Here is a 26416-nt window from a genome sequence, read left to right as displayed (position 1 = left end):
AGGCTTGGCGGGCAGAGGAGGCCTTCCCCGGGGAAGAAGGTGGATAGCACAAGACCCAGGGCCGGGGAAGGGGAGGATTGCTTTGCTCAAGTGTTCAGGGCACCCGCTGACTGGTGTCCAGCCTTGAAAACCAAGAATTTGGCTGTGGGAAGCTGCTTAGGAGGGTGCCCCACAGGGGGAGTGGTGGCTGGGCAACGCCTCTCTGCATTTGGTTTAGGATAGGGGACCTCTTCACTGGCTCACTCTGGGCACCTAGATTCTGCAGCAAAAGACAACACCAATTCAAAGATGACCACGAGGGACAAAAGCCTGCACTGCGCACCTACCCGAGGCAAAATCAGTTCTATGCAGGATGGAGCGTCAGAGCTGGTTTGTGTTTTCCGTGATGCTGATGACTGAAGCCAGATGTCACACAAGTGCTCCACCAAACACCCTTAGAGAGTTGCTTACTTCTGTCTCTGTAGGCCTACAGAAATATAGTTGATTTCAATTTAAGGATAGGAATTGATAATTAAAATTCCTGGGGTGATACATAACTAAGCAGTATAATTTGTTATCTACATATCCTTGGTAAGATTTTAAAACATAATCATACAAGCCCAGTATTAGGTCACATGTCTATAATTCCAGCACTCTGGGAGGCTGAGGCAGGAGGAGTAAAAATTCAAGCAGCAGGGCAACTTAATGACTTAGCAAGACCGTTCCAAAATAAAAAATAAAAAGGCCAGGGACACAGCTCAGCACGAAGGCCATAAGTTCAGTCCCCAGAAACCCAAAGCAAACAAAGAGAAGATTGTTTTTCCTTGCCAAAACCAAAACCAAAAACAGTGCTTCAAGAAGACAACTCTGATTAATCGGCATGAAGCTGGACAGGAGACGGAATGATGACCACCAGGGAACCTGGTGCCAGGGTGTTTCTGTGAAGTGATTACATCCATGAGACTGTCATGTGGAGAGGGTCCTGATGACGCCCATCAGAACAGGGCTGAGTCCAGCGAGAGCCCGGTCCTGTGCCAATGCCCTGCCCTCAATCTCTTCCTCACTGTCCTGACGGGAAGTGAGGGCTACTTAGCTCTCTGAAGATGTTATCCTATCTGTGTGAATAGTAGTGTCAGCCTGGAGAGCGGTCAACCTCTTCCACACAGTTACCTATACCACTTTGTAAAAACTGTATAATACACATAACAAAATTTACCATCTTAACCTTTTGTGTGTTTGTATGGGTATGTGTGTACATGTGTGCCTATGCATGTGCATGCATGTGTGTGTACATGTGTGTACATGTATGTGTGGTCCTGGGAATTGAACCAGGACTGTCACACTGAGTTATATTCCCAAACTTTTTTTTTTTTTTTAAATTTGGAGACAGAGTCTTGCTAAATCGCCTGGGCTGGATTTGATTGAATTGGTGATCCTCCTGCCTCAACCTCCCCGAGTATCAGGATTACAGGAGCACACCACCACATCTAGCTCCTCTTAATCCTTTTTTAAGCATATAAATACATTCACATTTTTGTGCAACCATCATCACCACTCATCCCCAGAACTTTTCACCTCCCCAAACCAAAACTCTGTACCCATTAAATACTCTCTCCCCATTTCCTCCTGTCTTTAGTCCCCATAACCACTGTTAAATGTTCTTTCTCTATAAATTGCTGAATACCTCCTCTCGGTGGAATCATGTACTATTTGTCTTTTATGACTGGTTTGTTTCACTTAGCGTGCTCTACTTAAAGTTCACCTGTGTCGTAGGACATGCTAGACTTTTCTTCCTCTTTAAGGCTGAGTATACTCCACTGTACATATACCATATTTCCTTCCTTCCTGCCTTCCTTCATCTATTGATGGACACGGGGTTGTTCCCACCTTTGGGCTAATGTGAGTGATACTTCCATGGACATGTATGTACAAATGCCTGCTCAAGACCTGGCGCTTTGTTCTTTTTGGTGTATACTCAGAAGGGCTGAATCATAAGACTTCCCACTTTTTGAAAAACAAAGTCTTATGTTTGCTGTTGTATTGTTTTTACTAGGAATCACACATGCTTTTAAACTCTTTGATATTGTAAGCACTTCGATTAGGAGAGCTAATCTCATACTGGAGATGTAGCATTACAGTTGTAAGGGTTTGAGGGGTCTGCCTGAGTTTTGTTTCTCCCAAAGGCCTGTTATCTTTTTGCACAAATGTACAGAACACAGGGTTTTATTTGGTTTGCTTTGGGGTTGGGTTTTGGCTTTTCAGAATTGAATGTATCACAATAGAGTAGAGATGTCCATACAACTGAAACCAAAGAGGATGGATATATTAATTTGGTTTCTGTTGTTATAACAAAGTACCTGAGCCTGAATCCTTTATAAAGAAAAGCTTATTTCATTCACAGTTTGAAAAGGGAAAGCTCCAGGGCCCATCAACTCCACCACTCAGCTCTGCCACACCTCTGACTGCTTCCCATCGTGATGGTTGTCATCACGGCAGGAGTGTGGGTGAGAGGGAAGGATCACAGGCCAGAGGCTCGAGGGCCAGGCTTGCTGATTTTGTTACTCCTCTCCGCAAGGACCAAGCAGAGTCCCATGAGGACAGAGGGCAGTGTCCTCCCTGAGCCAGTCACCTTCCACTAGGCCAGTTCTGCCTCCTCAACCCTGCCACCATGGCGAGCAACCTCCAGTGCATAATCTTTCACCTGCACCACAGCACTGGGGCAGAGCTCTGTGCCATGCCTCCCACCTCACAACCTTAGAAAAATTCAATCGACCAGTTTTCTGGCCTAGTTACACTGCTCCCAGGGTTCCCAAGGGAGCTTCCGGCCTGAAGCAGCGCAGTACCTGTGACTGGGGCAGTTCACGATGACCTCTAAGATGATGGAGCAGAGTCAGGTGAAGAAGCTGAAGAGAGAGGTGCACATTTCTGCAAACTACTGGCTTCCGTTTTGTCCTGTGTCTATATACACAGTACGATTAGGGTATGTAAGGCTGCACACATCAAACCAGCCAGATAAGCAAAAGGACATCAGCAAGAGCCCTTGGTCCCAGCACTGAGTGTGCGCACAGGGAAACCTGGACAGCTTGAGGAAGGCAGGGAGAGGAGGTGGGGATGGTATAGGCAGAGGAGTCGCTGTTAGCTTTTTGAGAGCTGCTTGTTTCTTATTCATGATTTCCATGAGTGTCCGCTGGGAAAGGCTCCTCTCAGCACGCTGTGGGAGAGAGAACTTCGTGAGTCAGGCTGGTAACTAGCTGTGGTGGAATGTAAACCCCATCTACAAACACAGCAGCAGGACCAAGATTTGAATGTTATGCTGGGCAAAAGGGTGAAGTGATTGCTGACTCAGAATACAAGGGCCGCAGAGCCCCAGAGGTGGCTGGATTTAGGGTAACTGGTTCATTCCGGCAGGCCAGTCAAGGTGACACCCAGACAGGCCTGGGGCGAATTGGGCCTAAACAGTGGTCAAAGCTGAATCACTGGGACTTTTGTTTTCTGGAAATAGTAAGACACAAGGGGAAGAGAGCCCCTTTTTGGGTTTTGGAGTATATAATAGCATACAATGTTAGGCTTCTTGTATAAATAACAGTTGTAATAAGTTAAAATTATGATGAGAACTTATAAGAGAAAGGGAGAAAGTATCTGTCAGGAAGGCATACGTGGGAAGACCAAGGCCTTGGCACCAGAGGCGGAAAGGAGTGGGGAAGAAAAGGAGGGGGAGGAAGCTACGAACAGACAGAAGGGGCATCCTGTTTGTGCCCATCTGAAGTTTCCCACCATGTCACTTCATGTCATCACTCTGGCTTTCTGACTGTAGGCCTCATCCTATTAGGGTGACCTGAAATCAATTTAGTGAAATTCCACTAGCATGAGATGAACCAGCCTGAGACAAAATAGAGGACATCAGGATGCCATGGAGGTGGCAAAGGCTGACATTATCAGTAATCATTCTGTACATTCAAGTGGGTCTGAGGAGAAGTATGGTCCTCAATTGTCTTGGTTACTTTTTATTCATTGTTGAGACAGAATACCTGATGCCCAACATGAAGGAAGGAAAGGTTTATTTCTTACAGTTCTTGGAGGTTTCAGTCCATACTCAGATGGCTCCAAGGCAGGATGGCATGGCTAATGGGAGCCATTCATGGTGGCCCCAAATGACAAAAGCTAAAGGGCAGAAAAGGAAGAAACATGCCTCCTCCCCACCCTTATATTGTATGTTGGATCCACCCCTGGGAGGGTGCAGCACTCACATCACCAATCCCAGCATTAGACAACAAACCAATCACAAAGCTAGAGTCAGCCACGTCCATGATTTCATGAGACTTGGGGGGCCACCTAGGCATAAGCCATAACACTCACTGTGAATGCAAGCAAAGGTTTGAGAAACCCTCATTTCACCAGTCCTTTGTTCCCAGACCTCCTTTGGGTCAATGAGAATGTTGTGTTCAAACTTTGGTTAAGCATGGGCTCTAGGAGGATGGTCCCTGTTTGTGCCACTGCTGTTACATTTCTGCCACCACCTCCTGAGTAATCAGGGGTTGTCCCAGGTACCTCAGCATCCCAGATCAGCTGCACAGTAGCATAAAGAGTCTTGACCTGGGAGCTAAACACTTGGGTTTGAGTCCTTGGTCAGCCACTCACAGTTGTATGATCACAGATCTGGTTCATTAAACATCTCTGCAACCTAAACCAATTCTTTCCAGTTCAGTTTATCATAACCAATATTTATTAATTGCCTGTTAGATACTAATAACACCAAGCAGCAGGAGCCTTAGAATCTTGTTCCCAAGTGCAGAAAACAAACACATGATCCTAAGGACTAGAAGGAGGAAAACTGAAGGGACATTTCCTTCCACAGTGGGAGGGTCCAGATGTCTGTGCAGACTGAGCCTTGAAGGTGGAGTAGCCTTGAACTGCCTGCCACGGAAGTGCAAGACGGTCTCTCTAGGCAGACAGCCTGCCACAGTAGTTTCACAGGAGTGGGGAGGTTCCTGGGGTATTTTAGGGAGAAATGAGAAGGACAGTATGGTTTGGCAAAAGCCCCCTGGGAGGGCACGTGGTTCAGGTATGCTAGAAGTCAGATGGGGCCAGGCTGTGATGGGGCTCGATGAGCAGGCCAGGAAATCTTAACGTGCATGTGCAGGAGGTGAGGAGTAGCACTCCAGGAATGAGTTTCAGAAGGAACTGCCAAGCTACCCAGAAAGCTCAGAAGAGGCACACTGAGTGACAGAGTCCCATGGCCAGGGACGGGTATCAAGGAGAGGGCTGCAGCACCAGGGTAGTGTGAATGCAGGGTATGAGACAGTGTTCTGCAGAGGATCAGCACCTGACTGGTTGTGGCAGCCCGAGGGGCAAGGGAGGGTTTTTTTAGACATGCAAATTGGAAGATGGCGGGATTGGAGATCATTAGCGAGCAGAGAAGCCCAAGCTATGAGGAGGGAAGCCAGTCCTTCTTTGGTGAGGAGCCTCAACTTTAACATGCCACTGCTTCCTTCTGGCTCTCCCACTGCCAGTCTAGCTTCTCCGCACACCCTGCATTTCCCCACACACTCAGCACTGGCACCCCTCTCTTGACATGGCTGCAGAACTGGCCTCTGCCACTGATCAGAAGGGAGACTGTGGCCTTCATGACACTGCATTGCATGGTTAGCACCATTGGTGCTCAGATCCTATTAGATATTTCTGACAGGACGCAGGTGCTTTGGGGGGACGTGTTCAGCAGGATCTTCTTTTGGAGCGCTTTCCAGACTTGTCACTGAGCAAAACAGAACCAGGAGGACTTACAGTACAGAATCATGAGGACCCGCTTATCTATGGTTTCATTTTCTGCAGTTTGTTACCCATGGTTGTAAACGCGGAGTTGCAGAATTGCACAATGCATGTTTTAAATTGTGCGCCGTCCTGCTGTGTACTGGGATGTGAATCATCTCTTCTTCCAGTGACTCCACATCTATAGGCTGTCTGCCCTTTGTCACTTAGCAGCCATCCCCGTTATAAGGCAGCTGCAGAGTCACAGTGCTAATGTTCAAATGATCCTCATTTTACAAAGCATAGAGCAGTGATGCAGAGGAGGCTTCAGAGCATACAATGTGGAAGTAACCAGCACCATACCGCAGCTCTGCAGGGCATGTGGGAAAAAATGGTATATATTGGGTTTGGGCATCCAGTAGGGGTCTTGGAACATAATCCTCAGAGGAACTAATATAATTTATTGGGGGCGAGGAGACAGAGAGAGAGAGAGAGAGAGAGAGAGAGAGAGAGAGAGAGAGAGAGAGAGAGATCGATTGTAAGGGCTAGCAAGTCTAAGACCTGAATCTGGCCAATGCAGTGGAGACTCAGGCAAATACTGATATTTCAGTCTTTTGTCTTTGAGAAACCTCAGTCTTCACTCTCAAGGCCATCCATATTATGGAGAGTTATCTGCTTTACTTGAAGCCGATGGATTTAAATGTTATTTATAGCTACAAAAGAACTTCCTAGCAACAACTTAGATCGGTGTTTGATGAGACAGCTGGTGGCCATAGCCTGGCCAAATTGACACATAACAGTAGACATTTCAACACCCCAACCAAAGCATTCACCAGGACTTTTTAGGATTTTGATCCATTCCTACAGTAATTCAGGAAGAGATATGTTTGTTTGTTTGTTTGTTTGTGTTTTGGAGACAGGGCCTTCCTAATTTAGTTCAGGCTGGCCTTGAACTCACTATGTAGCCCAGGCTGGCTCTGACCTTACAGTGATCCTCCTGCCTCAGCCTCCCGAGTGCTGGATTCCAGATATATGCCACCACGCCTGGCATAGAGATATGATTCTTCTCATTTGTATGTGGCCATGGTCCCTTCAGCAGTTAGATGCTCCAATTAGGTGCACTGAAGTTTGGAAAGGCAGGCAGATCTCAGGTTTTTGCTTTGTTTTGTTGTGATGCCAGGGCCCCTGGGCCCCTTATAAGTTGGACAAATGCTCCATTCACTACTACACCCCTTGCCCAGCTTGATTCTCAACACTGTCAAAAATGCATACCTGAGGACATGAGGTCATTTGTGTAACTTTGGTCTGCCTCAGTTTTGCCATTGTAAAATGAAAATAATAAACCGCCCCTAGAAGGTGGTTTTAATAAAATGACATATGCAATATGGTATGCAGTCACCATGGGATGGAGTCATCATGTCCTAGGTAACAATAACAGCACTAATAATGAGACCACATCATCAAATCTCAACCACTTTATTTGGTAGAAAATAGAAATAACCACGAGTGTACCTAAAAGTTCCATACTGAGAGTAAACATTTCACATTCTGCACAGATCTATGTTCAATCCGAGGTTATTCCAGAATTTTAGTAAGTGATTCTACATGCTTGCCTGCTGTTTCTCTTTCATCTTCTAATGTCTCTTTGCCTACTTTTCTGTGTGCATTTACCTATTTATTCCTCAGTGAGTACCATCCTTTTGTGGTTTTAACAACATGTCTGCTGTTTCTTTCATACTTAGTCTGTGAGTCTTTTTTTTTTCTTTTTGTTTTGCATAAATCAGGAGAAGGCAATGCCCATTACTGAGGCACATTTCTATCACAGGTGAAGGACTGGTACTCAGCTCTTTCATAGGTTTTAAATACCTTACGCTGGGTGATTTATAAACAACAGAAGTTTATTCTCTTATGGTTCTAGAGGTTGAACAGTTCAAGATCAAAGTTCCAATAGCCTGGGTATCTGGTGGAGGCCTGTTTTTCATTGATGGTGTCCTTACAGGATAGAAGGGGTAAATGAGCTCCTTCAAACCCTTTATAATAATGGTGCTAATCTCATTCGTGATGGTGGATGCAGACATCCAGACTACAGCGCATCAGGCTAACCCAGGCACAGGCAGGGGGACCTGGGAGTCAGGTCCTTACCTGGCGAAGGACTCGGTGCCTTCTTCCAGCCCTGCTGTGCCCCGCCTCCTTGCAATGCACCTGCCGCCTGTGTGGAAAAACTTCCTCCTCCTCTGCCTCCCCCTAGAAGGCAGGGAAGGCAGCCAGCAGGAGGAGTGAGCCAGAGTAATTTACAAGGACTGTGCACACTTTCTATTAAAAAATCATGAGTACCCTCCCTGTTGTCAAGCTACAGTTCTATTTATCTTCTAGGTTGTGTGGGAAGAACACATACTTTAAGAGAATCTGGGCAGGAGAACAGAGTCTGAAACAAAAGATAAGTTTAAAATATTTATGGAGATTGATAGCCCCTAAAAATGACAAGAAAGAGCCTGGTGGGTATGAGAGAAACAATATAGAGTTTGGAATCTGTTCCTTGGAGATTTGAACCCCAGCCTGGCCATTTCTGTGTGACCAGGTTAGCAAAATGGAAAGAACCATCTACCATTTATCTAACAAGTGTTAATTTTGAAGATGTCTATATATGAGCTCACTGAGTGCCAGCAACATCTCTAGGGGGTGGGTACTGTTACCCCTGTTCTTCTAATGAGAAACTGAGAATATACTAGGAGTTGGTAAGGGTAGAACATCTGGACTTCCTTATGCCACTTGTCGAAGTGTAGACTACTTTTTTAAAGTGCTCGGTAGTGCTTTCTGAAAGCAAAGATAGGCAAAACCTAAAACCCTGCCAATGCCACTCCTGCAGAATATACCCAAAAGAAGTATGACTTATTTCCTTATTAAAAGCATGTTCAAAAATGTTCGTAGCATAATAATCAATTTTTTAAAAAAAAAGACATAACTGTCCATAAATACTAGGGTAGGGCACAGCATTTTCAAACAGTAGACTTAATCGCAGCATGACAGAGAATGAACTAATGTTACACAGAACTGCATGGGTGACCCTCATACTGTTTAGGAAAGGAAGTTGAACATCAAAGAGTATACAAGATATAATTCCATTTATATGAAGTCCAAAAGCAAACAGAAGTAATCCCTGGTGATACAGATTAGAGTAGTGTTCACCCTTGGGGTGGTGGGCATTGCTAACCCGGAGGGCACAGAAGAGAGTTTTCCAAACAGCTAGAAATATTCTCTGTTGTGGTCTGCGGGGGTTAGGCTGATGTATTTGTTTTCTGTGCTTTGGAACACATTGCCACAAACTCGGAGGAATAAAACAGCACACATTTATTGTCCCAGTTTCCGGGAGTCCTTATCTCACTCAGATTCTCACAAAGCTGCAGTCAAGGTGTGGCTGGGCACTCTGATCTGAAAGCTCATTTCTTGGGGTTGTCAGAATTTGTTGTTGGGGGCTGTGCAACTAGAGCCCGAGCCACTTTGTCCAGCCCTCGATGGGAGTCTCTACCCACAGCCCGCTGAGTCGGGTCTTCTCCCGCATAGCAGTCTCAGTGGTGGCCGTGTTCCCTGGAGACTTCACCTTCAGGAAGAAGGGATCACCTAAAGGCACAAACACTGCATAGTGGGCAGGCTGTCTCTCAGGTATACAAGGCCACATCCTCGGTCATATGTCAATATAAGACTTAGATGTTTCACAAGTCTAACTCACACTTCCTTTTAGAAGCCTGAGGCTGTCACAGATCTGCCCAGTTGCTGAGATAGGCTTACAATTTAGTTCTGTGTGCTTTCCCAGCCTGTGCTCCTGTTCTGCAGGCTGAGTGAAGGAATGCAGGTAAAGTCCACGTGTGGCTCAGCAAACGGCAGGACCACGGTGGTGACGGGCCATTTCAGTTTTATTGCTGGTACACAGTACCAGTTTCATTCTGAAGCACGTTCAGGTTCAGGGAGGACTTTGTGTATCTCAAACAACAAAGTAAGGCTAGAAGGAGCCAGAAATCAAGCTTCTAAGGGCTACGCTGATCGACTTCAGTCAGACATATTCCTTCGTACTGCTTGTTTACACTCCTGAAAGCAGGATTCCATCACTCGGGTGCATTTTCCTAGCACATCCTTTGCTGTGCCACAGACTGCGGTGAACATTCCTTAGGGCGTATTCCGATCTGCTTACTCATGTTGATCCCTTAAGGTGCTCCCCTCTATGAGGAGGCCACTTATGTGTAAACAGTGAGGGAACTTGTCTCCCATCTGTTCTCTGGCACGTTTCAGGTTGGTGGGGAAAGAAAAGAATTAGCTTGGGGTTTTTAAATGGAAGAGTTTAATAAGGGATGAAATTCAAAACAGGCCATGTGATTCATAGCTGAAGGCTACGGTGGTTATTAGGTGTTTGCTTAGAATTTTAAAGTTGAAAGGAATTATTGTTTTAAGCACAAAACATAAAAATCAGCCAAAAAGAACTGGCAAGGTGCCTAGAGTGTTAGATCCCTGATTTTGAGAACTGGTTTTTATTTTTTATTCATTTATATTTTTGTTTTTTATATAGCATTCTTCATGTGATACACTTCTAAGCACATCACAGTAATTAGCAGTATCTCATTATTTTGATTATTCTACTGAACACCTATCACCTACTATGAGCCTAGTTCTATGAGACATTCCAAAGTAAATAAAGTTTTGAAAATTACTGCCCTCAAAGAGTGTACATGATCTTTTTGGTGCAAAACAAGAGGTGTGTTTCAGGTCTGATGGTGTTGGAAAATATAAAGTACTTACTGTTACCAAGAAAAGTCAAAGAAGGGGTCACAGAGGTGCACTTGGAGCAGGTTTGTATACAGACTGTGGAGTTCCTAGGTGGACCTGGGCTTCATGTACGTGTATCCTCAGCAGCCACTTTGTGTCATATCCTCTAAGTCAGGCAGGTCTTCCTATTTGTGTAGATTCTCTCATCTAATCCTGCCACAATGCGGAGTATTTCTGTATTATAGATGAAAAAGTGACGGTCCCATGGCCCCTCAGCTAGTGGAAATAAAACAGGGATTCTAAGATCTGTCTGCCTTTAAGGCTCCAACCCAAGGGTAGAAATTCCGTCCCTGAACAGGGTATATGTATACAAGGTATACAGGGTATACACACTGTAAGGGGTCCAAGCGATAGAACAGAGGTTGTTAGATGAGGGTGATGTCCTTGAGGTACCTGAGTAAAGCAAAGAGAAAGTCCATTGATAGAGAACTGCTTTAGAAAAGCCTTTCTCTTTTGTGCCCATGTGAAGAGGGCTGGAGGCTGTGTGAGCACTCTGCCACCGTGACAAAATGCCTGAGTTGAATCAGCTTAAAGGAGGAAGAAAGGTTTGTTTTGGCTCATGGCTGCAGTACCTAGCCCTTTGGCCCTTGGGTCTATGGCAGCTCAACTTATCATGGCAAGAGTGTGTGGCAGAGGAAGTCTGCTCACTTTGGTGACCTGAAAGCAAAGAGCAAGGAGGGAAGTCTGGATCCCAACCTCAAGGGCACATCCCCAGGGACCCACTTCCTCCTGCTTGGTTCCACCTCCCAAAGGTTATCTACCACCTTCAGGGGCACCACAGGCTGGAGACCAGGACATCAACACTGGGCCCTCAGGGGCACATTCCAGATCCAGCTATGGCAGGGGCCACAGAACTTTTGGTGCAGTGCTGGAATCCAGTGGTGTAGAGACACAATCACTGTCCACCTCCTTCCAAGCTCCACTGGTTCCTGCAGTTGGAAATCTGGAGACAATTTGTTTTTAATTGAAGTAAAATACGTGAAACAGAAGATTTACCACTTTAAGCATTTTAAGTATCCATGTGGATGACATTCAGGGCATTCACATTTTGTGTAACTTCACCGCCATCCATCTCCAGAACCCTTTTCATCTTCCAAAACTGACTCTCTGTGCCCATTGCAAAGCTCCCTATCTCCTGTCTTTTCATCCCTGGAAACTCCCATTCGACTTTTGAACTCTTGAACTTGGCTGCTCTAGGCATGTCATATCATGACTAGGGGTCACACCGTGTGGCTCTTCTCACATAGGACAATGTGTTCAAATTCATCCGTGTTACAGCATGGGCTGGAGTTTCTCCCTTTTTAATGTTGAGTAATATCTTCTGGTATGTGCATGCCACGTTTTCGTTATCCATTTATCCACCCACAGACACGCGAATCGCTTCCGCCCTGTGGCAGCTGTGCACAGTACTACAGTGAGCCTGGTGTAAGGTATCTGTCCCAGGCCCTGCTTCCAGTTCCTGACACTGTACCACCAGAATGCTGGGTCATGGGAGCTTCTATTTTTGATTTTTGGAGACTCACTCTTCCGTTTCTATAGAGGCTCTGAGGACAGTGCTGAGCTGCTCGCTCTTGTCTCTTTCCCGTGGCTGCTCCTCTCATCTGTGTCCCTCGCATCTCCAAGACAGAAGCCTCGCTTGCTCTGTGCAGAGAGGCTACCTGGCCCTGAACATTGCAGCCTGGAAGTGGCTCTAAGAGCCCACCACCACCAGTGCTCTTTGGTGTTCAGGATATGGGACCCAGGGGTGCTCTACTGCTGAATGAGCTATATCCCCCGTGCCTTTTCTAAATTTATATTTTAAGTTTTGAGACAAGGTTTCACTAAGTTGCCTAAGTGGAACTGGAACTTGTAATCTTCCTGCCTCAGTCTCCCAGGGTGCTGGCATCACAGGCATGCATCATCATGCCCAGCTCTGGCAGGGCCCTTCTGCACTTTCTAGACCCAGAGGCCTTGATTACCTTTGGCAAAGAACAAGGACAGTGTTTTCTTCTCCCTGCCCAACTCATGCAGACCTTCTCACTCTCCCCCAGATAAATTCTTCTGTATCAGGAGAATTTGATAAATGCCAAGCATTACTGTTGTAGTTAGTGGTTATACAGAGAACAATTAGAATCAGAATATGGAGTTTATAATATTATTTTTATGATGCTCACCCAGAGTTAACACAAGAAAATGCAGGAATTCTATCTGCAACACCAAAAACTATTTAGTCAAGAGCATAAATCCCACAGCAATGTCCCACATGAGTCTACATAAAAATCCAGAGTTCAGGAAAATGCCTCCCATGAGTCCAACTGGAAGTCCAGAGCCCACAAGAAGGATTCACACCAGTCCCTTTTATGGATCCGTGACAGGAAGGCCCAAAGGTCAGCAGTGAAAGCCAGGAAGTCCAGGCCATCAGGGTGAAGGAGCTATGCTGGTGGGATGAGGGTTCTATGCTGGAGCCAAGAAGTCACACTCACAACAAAGACCAGGACTGTCCTGAAAGGCACCACAGCCATCCTCAGAGACATGGAGACCCCAAGCTCCTCCGACAACAAGCACAGTTACATGTCAGGAAGCCAGCACGATGAGCCCATCCTGGAGACCCCTCTGGAGCCAGGAAGCAGTGCTCGATGTGAGGACCAAAGCTTCTCCAAGAGAACTTAACGGCTCAAAAAGCAACTCATAGGAGAACCCATAATACCTTAACGCAATGCAATAACGCATTAATGCCTCAACGCCTCCCTTCTTCTCCACCTATTTAACCTGGCAGCTTTCCTCAGGTGGAGCATCTTCACTCAATGTCATGCTGATGTAATCCAGCTGGCGTTAAGTTGACCAGCAGTTCTTAATGCATAACAATTACTCTGTCATTCTAGGAAGGTTCGAGCTAGGGGGGTAGGTGGCCAGCTCACCTTCACCACCCTTATCACGAATGACAGCCACCACGTACTGAGGATGTGACCGTGAGCCGGGCACTGGAGAGGACTTTACATACACTGTCACACTCCGTCTTCCCCACAGCGTATCACAGGTGAGGAACTGACCACATCCAGGTTCGGGAATGTCCTAGACACAGTGCAAGGAACGTGCTGTCCCACAGTGCTGTGGAGAGGAAGAGGCCCAGGATCTGGGCTCTTCCACTGCAGGGACAGTTGTGGGCCACCCAACCTCCCTTCCTTTCTCTTCCACCTTCACAACTCAGATGCATGCTGCAGACTAATGGTGGGGATAAAATGGCAGCAGCAGTACTGAGAAAGCCAGCCAGCGAGAGGCTGTGAACACAATTCTTTCTTATATTGTCAATCTCTGCCAGGTCCAGACTCAAGGTACCACCCGCAGGTGAGAGTCTGGTCTGTGGCATCAACACTGACCCCAGACTCCTCTCTGCAGTATACTGGGTGGGAAGGTTGGAAGAGCCCCAACCTCCTGTGCAGTTCATAAGTTAGTCCGTTGGGTTGGTCCTGTCATTCACATGCATCAGTGGGTTTCTCATGCCAGGCAGTAGAGGGTGGGGCAGAGACTGGAATGGTTTTTGCGAAGAAGATCCTCCAAAAAAAGCTAAAATGTGGAGGAAGAAATTTCCCTTACTCCCTGGTCTCTGCTGAGAAGCCCTTGCTGAATGGGGGCAGAGAGGGGCTCTCAGCAGACTGAACACGGCTGTGCTTCTCCTGATCCTCAGAGCGGCCCACAGCACTGCCTTCTTCAGAAGGCACAAGAAGCATGAGATCAAATCCTGCTCCCTGGCTGACTAGCTGTGTGCACCTCTCTCATCTCCATTTTCACCATCTACAAAATGAGGAGCCAAAGAGTTGTCGCAGGGCTTTAAGGAGATAATGAACGCAAAGCACATAGTGTATTAAGCATTCAGGAACTATTAAGCCAAAGACTAACTCCTGAGATACTCTTAAGTGTGCATGGAGTGGGGACCTTAGACCTGGTGAAAGTTGGAAGTTTCTATTCCTGGACACTCTCCCATGGAGGCCTCAGTGTTGTTAGGACGCATGTTTTGGACTGGCTACAGTTGAGCGCTTCAGCTGCTAGGCAGAGTTGGGTGTCAGCAGATCAACAGAGCAAAGGGGTCAAAGAGACCCTGAGAAGTTCCCATTGGTGGGAAAGAACGGAATGCAAATGTCAGCTTCATTTGTGAGGCTGAGAAATGGCCAGCTATGTGGGCAGAGAGAGGTCTCCACAGAACACTTAGATCTGTGTTGTTTTGAACTTAGATCAATTGTGATTCCCCATGGAATGATGGAAATGAAAGGAAATTTAGAGACCTGGGGTTCTAATCTCTTACTTAGCAGATTAGAGGAGTGAGAATCAGAGCTGTGTGGCCCTGTTCCCACGAGGGGCACACGGCTGGCGACGGAGCTGGGGTTACAGCCTGGTATCAAATCAATCATTTGTCTCATCCTTCCTTCCCCTAACAAGATTAAAATCCAAACTCAGAACTATGCTTCATACCAAGAGCTCCTATGGAAAATGTCTGGTTTTTCTAAAGGAACTAACAATTACCAAATACCCGCTGTATGCTCAGATGATACCCAGAGTCTCATATGGGCTGAAGTTTTTGATTCTCCACCCAGTGCCAGGGGAGGTGCCATGGCCTGTCACGTGACTGAGGAGACAGTGGAGACTTTGCCAGGCCTGGTCACTGGGGATGGGAGGCGGATGTGTGTGGTCATCTGTAAGACTCCACAGAAATCCACTTATCTGAAGGCTAGCTTTCTTTTCCCAATTCAGTGTTTTTATCACTAAAAAAAAAGCATTGTATATGTATATTAATAATGGTTTCCAGGTAGGCAGAAAAGATCTTTTGAAACACATTTGCTTTTTAAAGAAAAATAAAAATCTACTCCCTTATGCTAACTCTAAAGAAATAATAACTCACTCAATTTAGCTTTTGATAGCCTTTTTAACAATACTGAAATAGACTTCATTTACAAGTACTCTGTGCAGATTTCATTAGTTATATAAAGCAGAAATAAACCTTCAATGATATTAGCCTCTCATAGGTGTCTCTAAAATCTTCCGTGGTTTATAATATTCTTTTATTTTAAACATACTTGTTCATTGTCAAAAATACGGAGGATTTCAACAAACATTCAAATAATAAAGCCTGCCCAATTTTCCACCCCACCCGCCGTGATACCACCTGTGATACACTGGTGTGTGTGTGTGTGTGTGTGTGTGTGTGTGTGTGTGTATTTTAAAGAGGGTGAAATTAAATGCAACAAAACAGAACATAAGAAACCAATGTAAGAGACATAAATTTCAAAGCAAGACAATCAGAGATCTTCACTATTTATCATATTGTCTCTTGTTTACTTCCAAATAGGTGCCTATATCTTCACATACAGAGAATTCACACAAAACAACATATGATAGAACTGATCTGAACAGGATGAAGAAAGCGTTTTAGATCTTTAAGACCAGACAGTAGGGAAGTAAAAAATGGCTGTCATAGTGTCTCTCATTCTCTTCAAAATAGTTGTCCATACCTTCATGTATGTTGAAATTATACAAAACAAAACAGGCTAAAATCACTCTGAACAAAGAATAATAGTATGCTGGATTTCACATCATGACACTATGGAATCAGCACTGGGTACCTTAGTGTCTCTTTTTCTTCAAAGTAGTTATTCATTTCATCATGCGTTATATAATCAGTTCTCATAAACTGTTTGTAGGTTCTACGCATGCATGAGTCTCTACATGTATTTCTATCCTTTCTGTGTTACAGGGAAAAATAAAGCATAGCAAGACAAAACAAACCAAATTCCTATAAAAATATGAAACGAAAAAGTCATATAAAACCACAGTACAAGGTGATCTACAATGGTTATGGTGTTGTCTCTTGTTATCTTCAATAGAATTGTCCATATTATTAGGCATAGTATAATTGAATATAGCAGTACATAACAAGATTAATAAAAATGAAACACTGTAGACAGTGTAAAATTTCAAAAGCAGGTAATAATCAAACCAGAGTGGGTATCCTAGTGAATCTTGTCATCTTCAGTGTAGTTGCCTATACTCTCAGACTTGATACTATCAATCGTAACAGATTCAAATAAAATCTGTCAATACAAAACAGCAATCCAACAAACCAGTTTCAACTAAGATCAGTCATGATAAAACAGTAAATTATACAGGACTTCAGATTAAGTTAATAGGAAATTAAAGATGATTACCGTACCGTATCCTGCTATTTTTGATATACTGTCTGTGCCCTCAACTCTAGTACAAGAAGACAAGTCCATCTAAGGGGCCAGGGATTTAGCTCAGCTGCCTAAGCACCTGCCTGGTAAGTGCAAGACCGTGAGTTCAATTCCTGGTACAAAAAAAAAAAAAAAAAAAAAAAGCCATGGTATCAGAATATAATCCATTTAAACAGAGCAGTGTGAGTAATGTGGGGTTTAAGTTCTGATACACTATTAACAATATCCTCTGCCTTTTTTTTTTTTTTTAGACTATTCCTCCCCTTTCACTCCCACATGGTACCACATATTTTGGGTCCCTCAGTTTTTAGATTGGGGGGCAAACTGCTATTTACCTAAGTGGTTCCGAACCTTCTCTGGTGTTTAATGAACAGAATGTTACACATTTAAGAGCAGTAGGTTCACAGAACACTGAGTGACAATTACACTGTGTTGTGACAAGCCTCCCCTCTGACCCCTGCCTCACACTCCCATATTAGTGTGGTAATTGTGAGTGAGCGTGAGTGGTACCTTTGTTTACCTCCACGGGACAATATCCACATGGTACCACAAACGGAAGTCCCCAGTTTGCGATCTGCTCACTATGTTGTAGGTGACATATGCCCATTCCAGTACCACGCAGAGTACATTTGTGACGGCTGAAAAGCATGCATCAAATTAATTGTGACTTTTCACTGTGTAATAATTTTACACGTTTTTTTCAGCTAAAACTACTCCATGGATTACTATAAAAGTAATCCATGTTTATAAAAACCGTGCTGGTCCATTATAACTACTCAAAAGGCATCTGCTAAAAGATTACACTTTCTTAAAGAATGTACCTATACTTCTATAATCCCAGCACTGGGGAGGCTGAGGCAGGAGAATCCTTTGCAAGTTTGAGACCAGCCTGGGCTATAAAGTGAGCCCAAGGCCAGTCTGAACTGCATAGAGAGACCCTGTCTCCAAAAGATCAAAAAAACAAAAAAATACACTTATTTCATGCACTCCACGAGCTGTGCAACAGTAAATAATCGTGGAAACCGTGAGGCAGAGCGCTGCACCGCAGGGCTGGCTTCCCCTTTGTGGTTTTCACAGGAATTAATGATCAGGCCTTCAGCCAGAGGAGGGTGGGTGAGCCTAACTACGGGCGGCCGGCAGGCCGCTGCATCCTGGCCTTGCGCTTCCCTCTGCTCCACAGCGTCCTCGGAGCCGGTCGCGGTGGGGCTGGGCCCAGTCTGAGGGTGTTGTCCGGGAGCTCGGGGCGCTGCAGGATTGTAGCACTCAGGGGCCGGCTCCTGCGGAGGGCTGAGCGTAGGCTACGGCTCCGGGGGTGGGGGGACCGGAGACAAGCTGAGCCCGGCGGCCGAGGTCAGTGGGGCTGTAGAGCAGGGCCTGGCCTGGGGTGCGGGAAGCTGAGCCAGGGGTGTGGCCAGAGTGCGTGGTGAGACGGGCGCGGCGTGGCCTTAACTCTAGGCGGGGGTGTGGCCTAGGCTAGGGGCGTGGCCTGCAGAGTAGGGCCTGGGGGCGTGGCCGAAGAGCTAAAGTCTGACAGGGGTGAAGGGCGTGAGCCGGAGGGGCGTGGCCTAAGGTGAAGGGGCGGGCCTGACGGCGAGGCCCGAGCCCGGGGGCGTGGCTCGGTGGAGCAGGGCTGGAGGCGTGGCCCGGGAGCGGGCTGCGGAGCGCGGGCTGGGAGTGTTCGCCGCGCTTTCTGCCTGGGTCATTCAACCCGCCGCCAGCCCCGCGGCCGCGCTGCAGAGAGCCGGGCGAGCACCAGTCTCCTGCTCCGGAGCCGGCGGGGGTTCGGGGACGCCCGAGCTTGAGAGGTTCGGTAGAGGAAGGACCGCGCGAGGTGAGGATGCGCCGGGGACGCTGGCCCTGCTGGCAGGCGCGGGATGCCGGCTGTTAAGTGGAAAGCGGGTGGGGGACCGAGCCCGTTGTCCTCCTTGGTTACTCGGGGGGCGGAGATCCCCGAAGCCACCCGCATGCCGAGGCCACAGGTTGGAGGGGCCGGTGGCGCGCGGGCCCCCTTCACGCGCGGCGCCCAGTGGCGCCCTCTGGCAGAGCGACTGGTGCCTTCTCCAGGGCACCGGGAGAGGTGGCGATCGGAGGACTTGGGTACAGAGCAACTTTTCCCTTGCTCCGTGCGGGACACCACAGGAGAAGCCAGGGGCGCCCGATGCCGGTCGTCTGCGGACTGGACGGAGCTGGCAGAGTTGGTCTGGCTTCTGCCCAGGATTCGCGTGGGGAATTGGTGGCCGAGGCCTGGGAAGGTGGAGCCGCTCCGCCGTCGGGTCTGGGCGCTCGGTGCCTGCGGGCTGGCGTGCCATCGCCTCACTGCGGTGATGGAGCCCGAGAATTCGGCCCCAGCCGGGGCCGGCGAGCCCGCCAAACTCTGGCGTGGTTGCTTCTCGGCCGTGGATAATGATGCTTTTAAATAGAATACTAATAGTTTGAGTTTGTTCACCAACTTGTTACCATAGCTTCTCAAAGTTTTATCTTTCTGGCCTCCTACCCCGTTTTCTCTGCAGTTCGCCACATCCCCCTTTTTCCCTAGTGTTTTCTTCGCTGATAATCCCTCCAGATCTCTCAGCTCTTTGCCCTCCTTTATTCCACTTGTGCACAGGCACAGAAACTTCGCCCCATTTTCCTTGTTCTTTTCCCTCTAGATTATTTTTTCACTTTTCCTAGTAAAAGTCTCTTTACTCTCTTTGCCTCCCTCTCCCCTCTTTTCAAACTTCTCAGTCGCATTGTTCTCCGGGTGCCTGTTAATTATGCACCCCACCATGAGCTGCTGGACCTTGTTCTCTGCCCTTCCCCCATCCTCTAGAGTCTAGAGCTTTAGGTCACCGTTTCTTCTGGTCTCATTTTAATTTTCATCTACCACCTGTGGCCCCAGATCTGCCGTCCTCCGCCTTCCTCACTGTTCTGTGCTCCTGTGCTTGCGTGGGTTTTTTCCTGCTTTTCTGCTGTTTCTTCCACGGGTACTTTCTTCCCTCTTCCCAGCCTCTTCCACACAAGCTCTTTAGCCTGCTGCCTTCTCATAGTGCACCTGGCCTCAGGTTGCTCTGTGGCTTTTTACAATCCCTCAGCATTGCTAGGTTTCTTTTCCTCTTTTCCCATCAGACTTGCATTGCCTGGGAGACACCTGTATTGCAGGATGTCTGGAGGAAGCCTGGAGACTCAGGGCGGCTGCGTTTTCCTGGGGGTGCCTCGGCCTCAGGATGTTCCCATCTGCCCTGCTTTGGTCTTTATTGATATTAATTAATATGGCTTCAGAAGCATTTGTTAAACACTTACTAGCACTATTCCAAGGCCTCATGTGCAGTCATATTCATTTCAAATCCTCACATCTCTGTCACATAGATCTATGATTGTCCCCATTTTACAGATGAAAAAGGAGGGACTCAGAAAAAAGTAGGCGATAAAAAATAGGCTGTGTAACAGTAGAAACCCCTTTCTCACTAGGCACTCTGTGGCAATGAACCTCATTGACCCAGACCTGCCTGCAGTCCAGTTGTGAAAATGAGGTCATGGCTTGACATGTTGTGTTTCGTCTGCAGTGTATACCAGTGAGGGTACAGATTCTGTGCCTATAGAAATGTATGGGGAAATTGAATGGCGGTGACCAGGAAGAAAATGTCCTATGAGAGACCAGTGCCACCCACCTCGCAGGCATTGAGTGTTTGGTTTCACTTTAACTGGATGGACTTTGGGGTCCCTGAGAACTCAGTGATTTTACAAGCCTTGTTTATTTCTGTTTCCTTATGTAATCTTGAGGCCTTGTGCAAACATTTCCTTGTTAGTTTTCACTTTCCTAATAGTTGGAGGCAAATATTTCTGCTTTCACAGATACTCAAGCAGCGTTGGTGAAGTACACACTTGGGTACCCAGAGGGTACCTTCCACTCCACAGCCAAGGAAACAGTGGCCAAAAGAGAAGTGAAAGGACATATCCAAGGAGAAGAAGAAGGACAGTGGATCCTGCAGCTGCAGGACCCTGGTCTTCTGACTGCGCCCAAGGCTTGATGCCTGGCCTGATAACTTTGTGGGCTGACTGGTCTACCTGCTGTTGAAAGCATTGTGATCTGTCTTTCCTGTTACTCTCCTGAGCTAAGAGGCATGAGAATGATTTAGTTAGAGTAGAAATCATCAGTGGGTTTCTTTCTTTTTTACCTGAAAGCTTAACATTAAAAAAAAAGGTTGCTTTTGAGACATGTAATGGCATAACTGGGATCATAACATCATAGCTGTATATGTTTGAATGTTTTGGGAAGAATTCTTATTTCCAAAACACCCAAGAATGAACACCAAAGGTACATGGCTCTCTGGAGGCAAACCATATTGTACCTAGGAATTTGAAAATCAGTGACTGGAATGTTTGTCTCTTGCCTCGATAGGGGGAAATAAATCAACACAAAGTGGGTACATGATTTTTCTCCATCACAGTCTAACAGAAGCAAAGAGGAGTGTAAAGCAGAGGCTGAGGACTGCTGCATCTGTTGGCCTCTGCCTACCTCTGCCCACTCTGGGTTCCAGCCTGAGGTTTCCATGCTGATCCCCAGCATTGTCAGGGAGCATCAAGTGTGCTGTTTACCCTTGATGCCCAGCTCCTTCCACATCAGCCTTTCTGGACAGACTTAAACCTTGCTATCCCGACTTCACAGTCCTGTTAGGTTTCTCAAATGCCCAGGTGGCCCATGTTGTTCAGATGAAAGTCACTGTAACTGAGCAGCAGTTTGCTCCTAAGTGGCATAGAGGTCCAGGAGGCAGTCCTGCCAGAGCCTTGTCAGAAGCAGCAAGACCGAGGCCTGAGAGCAGGGCTGCGTGGTGTAGGAAGTTCCTGGGCCTCCTTCTATGTATTGTTCTATAACCTGCACAGCCCGGAGCAGAAACTCACCTCAGAGCCCTCTACAAGGTAGATGATTCTTGCTTGCTGGGCTGAAGAAAGAGTCCACAAGGAAAGCAGGTCCTCGACCTGGGGACCTGGCAGAGCTGCAGGTCTCTTCCTGGCCCTCTCCCAGATATGGATGTCGTTCTCTGCGCCATGCCAACCCTGGGGAGCTGTGGCAAGCTCCCGGGTGCAGAGAAGGGGGCATGCCCTTTCCACAAGACTCTGGGAATTTGCTGTGATTGGGATGGCAACACTGGTCGATCAAGGAATAACCCATCCAATGGTCTTGCCTTTAGGACGTCACCTGACTTAACCAGGACCTTCAAGGGCTGGATTTCCTGGTCCGAGAAACATTTCTCCCCTTTCCCTTGACCAGAGGCCCTCAGTGTCTCTGTGGGACATGTGAAGCTGACCTGCGGTAATTTCAGGGACCATACATCAGGTGTGATGGTAATGCCTTTTGTGCGCCCATTTACTTGTACCTCATTTCTGGAGTCAGCCACAGGACATTGAAGAGGTCTCTGGAACAGGGAGGAGCTAACCTGTCCCCTCACCCCCATTAACACGGATCCCCAGTGTTTCCCCAGACTGACAGGCTATCCCTAGGGAAAAAAAAGAACACAGGCCTGCAGTGGCCAGAGTGGAGTGTTTCCTTGGGCCTCCAGCCTGTCCCCGCTGGCCTTTAACTGTCCTCTTCTCCTCCTTCGGCCCCACCCAGTCGCACCCGCCTTCCCAACCTGCCCATGGCAGACAGCAGCCTCCTGGGACTCCCAGGGGAGGCCCAGGCCAAGTCTTCACTGTCTGACAGCAGCCAGTGCGAGGCCTGCAATGGAACATGTTCCTGTGTTGCAGATCAGACTTTTGATCACTGTCTATTGTGTATGATAGGAACATTGAGCGCTCTGTGCTATTTTGAGTGTTAAAATTATAGTTGTTCCATTAAACAGGTTCCTAAGATAGGTCTTGCTCTTTAGCTACCAAGTATGCTATAGGTGGAGATAGATGAACGGACCTCAAGCCATAAACTGCTCAGCCATGTGCTTTTAAACATATTCTGTGTGTGCTGAGGTTGCCTCTGCAGCAGAAAGAAAATAGCTACTGCTTTCCGAAATGTGCTCGGTTTCCACCCTGGGTAGTGGGTACTCCTGTAATCTATAAGATCTTTCTAATGCATGACCTGCCCAGTTGTGAAATTCTGTGGCTACGCAGAGGCTGCTGTCCCAGGTGTGATGCCAATCCCCTTTTGTGTGCCACAAGGATAACTGTACTTATTGGGTATGTTTTATGTGCCAGGCTGTGTGTTAGATGGAAAAGTAATCAAAACCAGCCTCGTTTTTGTAAACAGGCTGCACTTTCTTGTCTAGGGGGAGAGGCAGAATGTAGAAAGCTCAGTGGTCATAAGTGCAGTGTGTGTTGAGGTCAGCGTCTGCTGGGGGTGTTAACAGAGTACATGCAAGTCCTAAGACCCAAGAAAGCTTCTTGGAGGAAGAAAGAGAGCGGGCCAGGCAGGAGATGACAGTGGGGGCATTCCAGCCCTGGAGACTGCGTAAGCAGAGGTGGGATACAGACTTCTGTCTGTGATGCTGGGACCCTCAGCTGTTCCCTAGGGCTGCGCTCCCGCCTTGTCATTGGAAGCCACTCTGTGAACCAAACGCATGATGCTAGCATCAACACCTAGGAACTTGTTGGAGGAGCAAGCTAGGGCCTATTCCCACCCCAGATGCTGTGGGTGCATCCTAACAGTCTGAGCTGGAACTGGCTTCCAAGGGGATTTTCATGCCTGGTGACGTGGGAGAGTCACTGTTCTGGAGCTCTTGGTTTCAAGAGGTGCTGACAGCTGCTGCTAGTTTTATTATTTTTTTATTTTATTTTTTTGTGGTGCTGGGACCTCACCTCTAGGCGAGTGCTGTGTCGCAGAGCCACACCCCAGCTCCTGAATAGCTGTCCTCCTTGCCACAGGAACACCTGTGCGAGAGCCACACCCTGGTGGTGTTGGGCCTGGTTTCCCTGAAGTCCACAGGCACCCATGCCATCTTTTCTCCAGGCTGCATCCTCGCGGTGTTGTGCGAACCCTGGTTCATGTCACTGCACGTGAAAGTTCTGCCTTATTTCTATATATTTCTCCTGCTGCTGTGATTTTTAAGTGTTTAGTTATCCGGCAGCCAGGGCTGTCTCTGCTCTTTACCACCTGTGTGACCTTCTGAAGGTCTTCGCCTCTCTGTGTCTCAGTCTCCTTATCTGAAAAATATAGATAGTTCCTGTCTTAATTTGTTCCTGCTTCTAACCAGAATACCCTAGACTGGGTGATTTATAACGTGCTGGGAGCTGGGAGGCCCAGGTGTTTGATATTTGGTGAGGGCCTTCTTGCTGTGACCTCTCATGGCAGAAGAGAGGGAAGGGTAATCGGTTCTCTGAAGGCTTTTTCAAGGGCCTTCATCCTGCTCACCAAAGTGAAGGCCTCATGAGTAAATTGTACTCCCCAAAGGCCTAACCTGCTGCCGTCTCTTTGGGGTTTACATTGCAGTGTAGAAACGTGGGGAGGCCACATTCAAACTACAGTCATAGGACAGATGACGGGCACCCAACTGTTCTCTTTATCCTGTGTCAGCCAGAGGGGTAGTGAGGGGTTGGCCGGCAGCTCTTCTGCCCTTTCCCTTACTTCCTCTTGCCCCTTCTTTGTCCCTACTGAGGATGGAATGGGACAGCTTGCCTCAGTGTCCTTCCGGGTTACTTTGCAGCCACCCTCCAAGCTGCTCCAACCACAAGTGTGGTGTGGCTGTCAGCCATGGCATCTCTTCCCTGCTCCTGCCCCCTCCAGACACTGCTGCCTCTTTGAAGAAGCAGCAGAGAAAACCACCTCTAATGTGACAGGGACCTTCTTACGTGATTAAGTGTGACCCTTGACCCTTCTGAAGATTCCCCAGTTTCATCCGGGCACTGCTGTCTGTGCAACAGCAGTGTCGCAGCTTTCCCTAGCATTGCACTACCCTGGACACCCTGTACCCCTCCAGAAGGTGTCTACTCTGACTGCAGCAGGCTTGAATTTAAGCAATAGAATTGAATTTGGACCAATCAACAGGCTCCGATCGCAAGACTTGAGTTTAGATTAGTTTGGACCAATCAGCAGTTTCTAATGTGGACCTCATGATCTTCTTTCTGTGGTTGCCTAGAAAGCATCCCACAGCCCCATGAGGTTGGCCTAGGAGCACTCCCTCCACTCTGCTGCCTCCCCTGTGCTACAGTGCAGGCCCCGGCCAGATAAATAAAGCCTTGCTTTGGTGGTTGTTTAAATCTGCTGGTGACTTATTTCTTGGGTAGTATGGGCCCACAAGATCCTGTAAATCTACTTGCGATTCTTATCCTGAAGAGTGAGGTCAGAGTGGTCGCTTTAAAAGAAAGCGCTGTGAACACTAAGGACCGTTAGCCTCAGAGCTCACAGAGACAGAGACCCAGACTGGCCGCACTGACCCACAGCTTGCAGTACCAGCTGGTGCTGTGAATGGGGCAGCCAGCAGCATCAAAGGCCGGGGGTGGTGGTCAGTGATGGCAGCCTGGTGTTGACGGGGGCCTCAGGGCCACTAGCAGAATCACGTTTTGCCAATGCGTGATTTCTGTCTGAACCAGGAAAAAGACCCTCAGTTGATAGGTGGCAGAAGTACCCTTCTCCCAGCTAACGAGTTCAAAAGCACTGCTGCACGTTGGAATTGCTGAAGTGGGAAAGTCTTTGAAAAACTGGACGCCTGCCCCCCTCTACCTGACATCGTGACTGGCGTGGGGCACACCTAGGTGTAGGACATTTGAAAGCGTCCTCCATACAGTTTATTCACAGGCCGTGGTAAGGACTAAGTGGGTTGATTGTGAAAAGTGCCGAGGAGAGTGTGCATGACCCATGGAAGTGCTGGAGCCACGTCTGGTGACGGAGGCGGTGATGGTTTTGTGACAGGCAGTGGCAGCAGTGGCACTAACACCATCACGAGGTGAATATTTGCTCCATGTTTTTGTTTTTGTGTTTCTGAGACAGGATCTCACTATACATTTCAGGCTGTCCTGGAGCTCACTTTGTAGCCCAGGGTGACCTCAAACTCACAGTGATCCTCCTGCCTCAGCCTCCGGGGTGCTGAGAATACAGGCAGTCGTCACCACACCCTGCCTGTCCCACGTTGAACCCATCTCAGTTTGCAGTTTTCCTGGAGGCCCTCTGTTGGGTTCTCAAAGCCGGGAAGCTGCCGTAGATTGCCACGCTTAGTTCTGTGAGCCCTGGATTCTGAACCTTCCTCCGTCACCCATTGGAAACTAAATGCTGGTTTCAGATGCTTATAGTTCATCTCTAGACTTTGCCTCTCTTTGACAACTGATCTGTCTTCTAGGATTTAAATGTCATTGTGTTATGAATTATGTATTTTTAATCATTTGAAAAGAATATAAATTTTTTGTATCTCTTAACCTGTCATATATATTCATTCCATCTTCTTTAATTGTTTTATATAGAAAATGTTGACTAGCACCTATTTGGACCAGACACCAAATGAGTAGTTTTATCCTTTTTGGTGTGGTGGGTCGGACAGTGTATTTTTCTCTGGCAGTGTGGATAAAGTATCTCTGTATTTGTGTGTTTGTTTGTTCTGCTATTTATTTTTTGGCAGTGCTGGGGATAGCACCCATGCATGCCAGGCACACTCTGGCACCAAACTGCGCCCCAGCCCTTTCTTTGTTTTTTTATTTATATTGGTAGTTTTTTTTTTTAACCTGTCGTTTGTGATGATATAATCATCCAGCTTTTAATAATAGAACGTCTGAAGGAC

The 26416-nt window shown here is 47.3% G+C and overlaps 1 protein-coding gene across 4 annotated transcripts in view; it reads left to right on the top strand.

The window, feature by feature from the left end:
- The window catches only part of Spata13 (spermatogenesis associated 13), a 289653-nt gene that overhangs the window by 138488 nt on the left and 124749 nt on the right, over positions 1–26416 (top strand). Inside the window, exon 1 of one of the 4 annotated variants that reach the window (XM_063232521.1) lies at positions 18377–18573. The exons of 2 other annotated variants lie outside the window; for them this stretch is intronic. The gene's annotated coding sequence lies outside the window, so the exon portion shown is untranslated. Of the gene's footprint in view, positions 1–18376; positions 18574–26416 lie in introns of those variants that run through there. One more of the 4 variants, XM_063232519.1, reaches the window with a different exon arrangement.

This window comes from Cavia porcellus, unplaced genomic scaffold (assembly GCF_034190915.1).
Source record: "Cavia porcellus strain 051 isolate PalLab524CR breed Dunkin Hartley unplaced genomic scaffold, mCavPor4.1 scaffold_21, whole genome shotgun sequence".
Classification (NCBI taxonomy): Eukaryota; Metazoa; Chordata; class Mammalia; order Rodentia; family Caviidae; genus Cavia; species Cavia porcellus.
This window is presented reverse-complemented; position numbering and strand designations above follow the sequence as displayed.